The sequence below is a fragment of the Anabrus simplex genome, chromosome 12, assembly GCF_040414725.1.
Source record: "Anabrus simplex isolate iqAnaSimp1 chromosome 12, ASM4041472v1, whole genome shotgun sequence".
Taxonomy (NCBI): Eukaryota; Metazoa; Arthropoda; class Insecta; order Orthoptera; family Tettigoniidae; genus Anabrus; species Anabrus simplex.
In genome coordinates this window covers 13,127,668-13,135,239 of record NC_090276.1, presented here as the reverse complement: position 1 = coordinate 13,135,239, position 7,572 = coordinate 13,127,668, and positions in this window count along the sequence as shown.

Sequence of the window (7,572 nt, the reverse complement as noted above, 5' to 3'; positions counted from 1 at the left end):
AAATGAAATGACAATTAAAACTTCAAAGTCTATCCACTGACTAAAATCTAAACCAAATTATGATGAAAAAATGACCATGAATCCAAAACAATCAGTAGATCCAATTCACAATACCTCATATTCTGAGATGATGCTCGTTGTTCAAAGGGATCCAAAATCTAGGTCACTGGGCCCTCATAATTTTAGTAATCACTGGTAAAGGAGAACCATGGTGTTCCTCTCATGGTGGTAAGAATCATAGGTAACGTAGACTCATGATGTTCCTCGCATGGTGGTACTAATCACAGGTAATATAGACTCATGATGTTCCTCGCACAGTGGTACAAATCACAGGTAATGTAGACCTATGATATGTCACATACAATGGCACCACTCACAGGTAACACAGACCCATGGTGTTGATCACATAAAGGCACTACTCGCAGGCGATGCAGACGTATGGTGCTCCTCATATAGTGGTACTACTCGTAAGTAACGGTGAGTACAGGGGAACCAATGCAATTCAGCGTGGTGCATGGCAGCTCCTACCGCAAGGACGCCAGTCTGTGATGCCACGCGCTCGCTCCTCCACCTCGGTGGAATGCTCACAATTGAACTAATCACAGTTAACGCCCAGACCCATGCTGTTCCTCACGTAATGGTACTAATCGCAAGTAATCTCATGGTTCCAATTCCTTCATCGCTTGGTTGCCCCTTTTAGTCCCCTGTTACGACAGGCAGGTAAAACCATGGGTGTATTCTTCATCTGCGCCCCTCACCCACAAGGGGTATCGGTAGATTTACTGGCACATGAAAGAACTCTTGCGGGAGTAAATTCCGGCACCTCGGCGTCTCCGAAAACCGTAAAAGTAGTTAGTTGGACGTAAAGCAAATAACATTATTATTAAAAATCCTACAGGGTATTTGTAATAGAAGGCTTATTATGGGACAGGAAGAGCTTCTTTAATAATAATATTAATGTAATGGTATTTACGTTCCACTAACTACGGTTGTCGGAGACGCCGGGGTGCCGGAATGTAGTCCCGCTTCAGTTCTTTTTCGGCCGGATGCCCTTCCTTCAGGATGTTTTCTCAGGAAAGACATATTTTGTCTCTGAAGATGTAACTTAAAATGAAGCTGTATTTACACGTTTCATGTATTTATAAAGTTAGAAACGGTGGTCCTGTATCGTAGTGCCTAAAAATGGCTAAATTTACATTAGAAGCCTATACTGTATTCCTATAATTCGTATTTTTATTCCTAAATTGGTTAAAAATGGTTTTAATATATTTCGAGGAAAAAAAAAAATGCTGATTCGTTTTCAGTATCTTAAAGAAAATCATAAAGTCGGAAAGCTGTAAGAACCTCCCGCAGGAAACACACTCGTACCGTAGTCTGTCATCATCTGTCACGAGGCAACAGACAGTATCAATTGACCTGCTGGAAAGAAAATGAACTCCATTTCATTCTGTAAGAAGATTTCGGTAGGCTATATCCGTTTGTTAAGTGTGTGAATTATGCCGAAAGTATCAAGTTCCAAGTTGTCTTTAATTAAAAAGTGGTTAGAGGAGTTTCCTCATTTCACATCAGATGGTAAAATTTTATTCTGTAACCTTTGCAGCAAAGAAGTGAGTGAAACTTGTTTTGTATTTACCCCTAACTAGTTATTATCAATATAGAAAAATAAATATGGTATTTTAATTGACGCCTATATAAAAATGTAAAATTGAAGCTGCATAAAATATTTTAGAACCTACTAGAGAGTCTATAGGCGGCTAAAACAGTATTTTAGCACCTAAAAATGCGAGTTGTATGTTTCTGTAGTGGTTGGAAGTGCAGTGTCTTTTCCGAATATGAAGAGAAAAGTGTTGGGACGAACACAAACATCCAGTCCCCGAGCCAGAAGAATTAATTAGACGCGATTAAAATCCCCAATCCGGCCAGGAATCGAATTCGGGACTTTCTGAACCGAACGCTGACTATTCAGCAAGTATTCGGACAAAAGGAAATCATTACTGAGTTTCATTATTTCTATCAGTATTAACATTCAATTTTCGTAGTAGAACAGAGCAAAAATCATTATTTAGTTTTATTATTTCTTACAATGTCAACATGCACCTTAGGTAGTTTCAATAAGGTATTTGGTTTCAGTCTTGCCACCTGAAGTTTAAAGGTTCTCAGTTTAGTACGGGAGAGTACGGAAGTATCCAGTATTGTCTATAGCGTATTTGCCGGTACTGGTACTTCAATTTTTCTGCTCGGATTGATGGAAATATTATCCTCTTCTCTAAAGTCGGTTCCCGTTCAAGTTTCAAGAAAGAATATGAGTGCCCATCTGCCCAAGTTTCGAGCGTATTTCCTCTTTTAAAAAAATCACCTCCACCACCAATCACAAGCACAAGATAGTAAATAGGCAAGCAGCGCCCTGTCTCATAGCATTGGTGCAAGTGAAGCCGATAACTTACGGCCACCACCATCTTATGTCACTACAGATCCACTGTAAACATACAAATGTTACTGTGTTACGTGCAGTTTTGGTTTATGTTGTTCTTAATGTACATTTCACATTATTTTTTCGGCAAACTACTGTGTGGCAGAATGGTGAAAACCTACGTGGCGTTTAGGTGTGGTTTTTCCCATTCACGATGAAAGAAGGAAGGAAGGAAGCAAGGAAGGAATGAATGAATAGGTGTTTCAATACACTGGTAAACGGCTTACATGTAGTCATGTACATTTGTTTTTTTTAATTAATGCAATTAAATTCACTATTAAAGATGCTAATTATGTAGGAGACAGATCACTTCCTTTCGATACATATTTATTGGCGTTAGCCCCTTTGTGATGGAGTGTGGCATTGGGAATAATCATAATAATTTTCGCCTCCGTGGTGTAGTGGTTAGTGTAATTAGTTGCCATCCCCGGAGGTCCGGGTTTGATTTCCGGCTCTGCCATGAAATTTTAAAAGTGGTACGAGGATTGGAATGGGGTCCACTCAGCCTCGAGAGGTTAATTCAGTAGAGGGGATTCGATTCTCACCTCAGGTATCCTCGAAGTAGTTTTCCGTGGTTTCCCAAATCTCCTCCAGGCAAATGCCGGGATGGTACCTAACTTAAGGCCACGGACGCTTCTTTCCCACCCCCATCGTCGCCATAAGACCTCTCTGTGTCGGTGTGACGTAAAGCAGATTCTAATAATAATAATAATAATAATAATAATAATAATAATAATAATAATAAAATTAATGATAATAATTAAGAATAATGCATGGACTTATTATAGGATTGGTGTTGGCCTAATGAGGATAAAATGAATGGTGAAGACGTGATAAATACCCAGTCCCCAAGCCAGGAGAATTAAGTCTACAAGGGGATTGATTCTGAGAATAGAATCGGGCCCATCGGACCAAAGGCAAGCATTCTATCTAGTCACAAAGCCCGACTTTAATTTGCTAAATCTTAGGCTACCATCTCCACTGACCAGGTGTTGATTATTGACAATAGCAGAGGAGAGGGCAGTAGCTTGTGAAACAGCACTGACAACACAGCAGGCTACTCTGTTGGCTATTGGCTGCAGCTTTGAACGCTTAGGGCTTGAAATTCACTAAACGAACTATCGAAAAGGGGTAACCTAAGTCTAGTGGTAGTCCACGTCTTGTTCCCAGCATACGTCACTGATTTATGTAATAGATAGACCGTTAGGGATATCTTCATTGACAAAGAATTATGTGTTAGTATATTCTTATATGACGTTGATCCCAGCATACGCACTGACCCATGTAGTGGATAGACTGTTAGAGATGTCTTCGTTGACAAATAATAGTGTATTAGTATATTCCTATATGACGTAGAAAAAAGAAAACAACAATGCACAAACAAAAGTAATTAATGAGTTCCATTATTTATATTGATTTTAACGAGTAAGGCCCCATTCACAATGCAAACGTAACCGTAAACTTAACGACGTAACGTAACCGTAAAATTAACGTAAAATTTGTGGTATTCACAATGGAGGAACGTAACATTAACGTAAAAAGTACACAGCAGCCAATCAAAACACTGCCATGTTATTTAGTTCGGAAGTCAGGTTTTGGGCTATCTCGCAGTTTTATATTTCAATACGGTACCTCGAAGGAATCAAACAACGTGGTAGCGGAATTCATATTACTTCAAACATCTATTGCTTTGCTCCTGGGAGCTGTGTAGGCCTACGGTATCTGAAAAGGCGATCTAAACAACGGTGCAGAAAATGGGTTCATCCCTTGAATCAAAGAAGGTTATCTCAGGGCGATTTCGGTAATCTACTGTAAGAAATAACCCTCATCAGTTCGTTTTGGACATGCGGATGAAACCTGAACTGTTTGCCTTTCTAACGATTTGCTTCCCCTTTTGTAATAAAAAGAAATGTAAGATCTCCTTTACCGACATCTATGACCCTATCTACCACACCCCGATGAGATGTTTGGATCTATTTGTTTGGATGATATCGTTTTCGTAAACTAGTAGTCCGTCATAATGTTAAGAAATATACAGGGACACTGTTTTATTTATGACAGGGATTGTCTCTCGTCCGTTTCCCAGCGTTGCGTGCTTGTCTCCCGCCATTTATTGTCAGATTTCATTACCACAGGATATTAATTTCCACCAATTATTTTTCGGTACAGCGTATTTGTAATTCTTTTTCCTTCTATCATATATAGCCTATACACAAAGATTATTTTGAAAGAGAAACAACTGTTTCGTCGAAAGAAGTCATTATATCGTGCACAACACACAATGTTTACCTCTGCTCTGATTGGCTGGTTCTTAAAGTTAACGTAAAATTAACCGCAAGAGCTTGGAGTTTGCAGTCCCTTAATTTTACGGACTCGCAGTTAAGTTTACGTTGGCGCATTGTGAATGAATCCATTAGATAAGATGGCCGCTAACTTCTAAGTTAACGTTAATTTTAAGTTTACGTTACGTTACGTTTGCATTGTGAATGGGGCTTAACTCCTGCAGTTTCAAATCTGCCACCTGTTTTACAAGGCCCGACCGCCAGGTGCGCCACAATTTTAGATAAACCTTCAAACCAGTGTCTTACCGATACCCGATATTAGTCTGTCGCATTAAACGTGATCCATACAGCTCTTTCACTTTACTAAGTATTCTCGGGTTGAAGATACGGTGACGTGAACGAACCGTATCCACGAAATTTCATTGTAATGTTTGTCCTAGATGGAGAATAATAATTGCTTTCACACAAATCAACAGTACAATTAGCGGTAAATCAATAAACACCATTATTATAACAGAAATCAGTGGCGTGCACTGAACCCCATCTACCCAAGCGCTGCTGGGGTAAAGAACTTTGTATTAAAATTTTATAATTATTCCTTAGAACGCTTTTTATAATGTTTTAAAAAAAGCGAACATCCATTCCAAGCCAAGTACAGCTGTCTCGACAATCCACTTGACGCATGCACTTGAAGCTTCCTCGAGGCGAAGCCTTGGCCCCTTCCCCGAGAGCAATTTAGCGCCAACAGGCCAGCTAGCTTAGGTAAGGGGTTTTAGTTTTAATATTTGACACTCGAAGTCTTCAGCGCTCCACACTAGAGACTGCAAGATAAAATATCAACATTTTAACAGTATAGCCACTTGCACATCGTCTTTCTATTAAAAGTGGTGTCAGTGTATGAAATCAATTGTAATACAGAAGAATATATTTTAGTATTGGGTTTCGTCATGAATACAGTTTTTTCCAGCAATTCATAGATGACATGTGTAGAGTATGTGTTCAGATAACCTCAGAAAAATATTTAGGTTGCCCAGGATGAACACAGAGCTAAGCGCGAATGGTTGTGTGTGATGGTGGTATATAGCAAATACAGTCGAGACAATACGCGACACGTACGGATTTAGCCTTGCTGAAATGGGAGACAATTCGACGGTGGCGCTCCTAGTGACTTGACCTGAACAAATCGCGCTAAATTCAAATATCAATGGAAATGGATAGACGAAAATGGATAAATAAATTACGTCTAAATGAAAGTGTTATTGAGATATTAACTTCGAAGTTGCTAAAGCAATTCTGGATAAATGAATGAAGAATTATTTAAAAGGTTATTATTTAAAGACTGAAATTAGACATATAAACAAGATGTGAAATGGACTGCTGTGAAATGGCTTGATCTTTCATTTATGCATTACTTCTTTGCTTTAGCATTCCTGCCTGAACATTTACGGTTAGATTTGTCTTTTTTCTCATTTAATAAACATGGTATCATCACATTAAGACACTTGTCAATAAAAATATCGGCACATTCCTTATACACATGATGCAATGAATTAACATTTAAAAGCTGGACAATTTTCCTCTTAACATAAAACCGACAAACAGAAAGAAAATCTATAAAATCCCGGCTTTAATCTGACAAGAGGGATAAAAGAAAGAAAAGTATGAAAATGTTGTCGATAGTGATGCTTTGAGGAATATTTACGTACAATTAGAGTAAAAATGTAACATACACTTGGCTGTATAGTCGAGGATTTCTAAAGTCGCTGGCCTGGAAATGATCTGAACAGATCTTATAATTCTTATATAAGCGTAACGTCCCTTCTTTCTTGTACACCTTATCCAAATCACTTATGTGAGATTTCAAAACGCACAGATCACACCTACAACAACACATCGGTATTGAAGGTTAACTGCTGCACTATACAATAAAATATGCGTATTATATTTTAAGCCAGTTAAAATATGGGCCCAGCAGGTCAGAAAATTATGAAGTACTATAAAAATCTCTTTGTCACTGGAAGAATATATATACAAACACAATATTACTTACATTTGCTTGTCACGAGCGAAGCGAAGCATTCTTCTCTACTTCATAGTTACTGCAGCCAAACACAGCACATGCCTTTCCCCTCATGTTGAGAGGAGTTATCAAGGAATGACACATGCTACTATTTAATTATGTCAACTTACTGAAAACGCATAAATAACACCAAAAACTACACACACAAATACACGTGCTCTTATGACAGAATCAGTAGTTGTCAGGTCTAATCGCTAGAGATAGCTCCAATAGCTGTCCCTCGATATCTCGCTCAGTGTCGCGTATTGTCTCTACTGTATTTGTATATAGTGAAGTTTTGTAGCGTTCCTCTTGGATTATAGGTGAAGGTTTCAGGAGTTCTGTCGCATTCTTCATGATTATAACGTGTGTTATACGTCGTGACAAATATTTTCCCTCGTTTGTCGATACACGTACACTCGGTATGCGAGTGAAACTATAAAACTTCAACAACGGTACAATACCAGTTAAATTTTGCTGATTAGTTTAGATTAGACATTTTAAGTAAAAAAACAAACAGTCCCAGTGTATTTTTGTGAACACCATGATGGTACTATCACAAAGCGTCATCGGATGAAACTGTAAGTACATTGTTTAAAAAATTCTATAGATTAAGTTATGATGGCATCGTCACTGCCGTGATGATCAATTTGGAAGTATGTGGAGCGTGTGGTTGAAAATATTCTCGAAAGAACTTTCTCAGGTAGACCTTTCCACGAAAAATGCAGCCTTATAAAATGGTAATGTTGACTTTAGAGAGT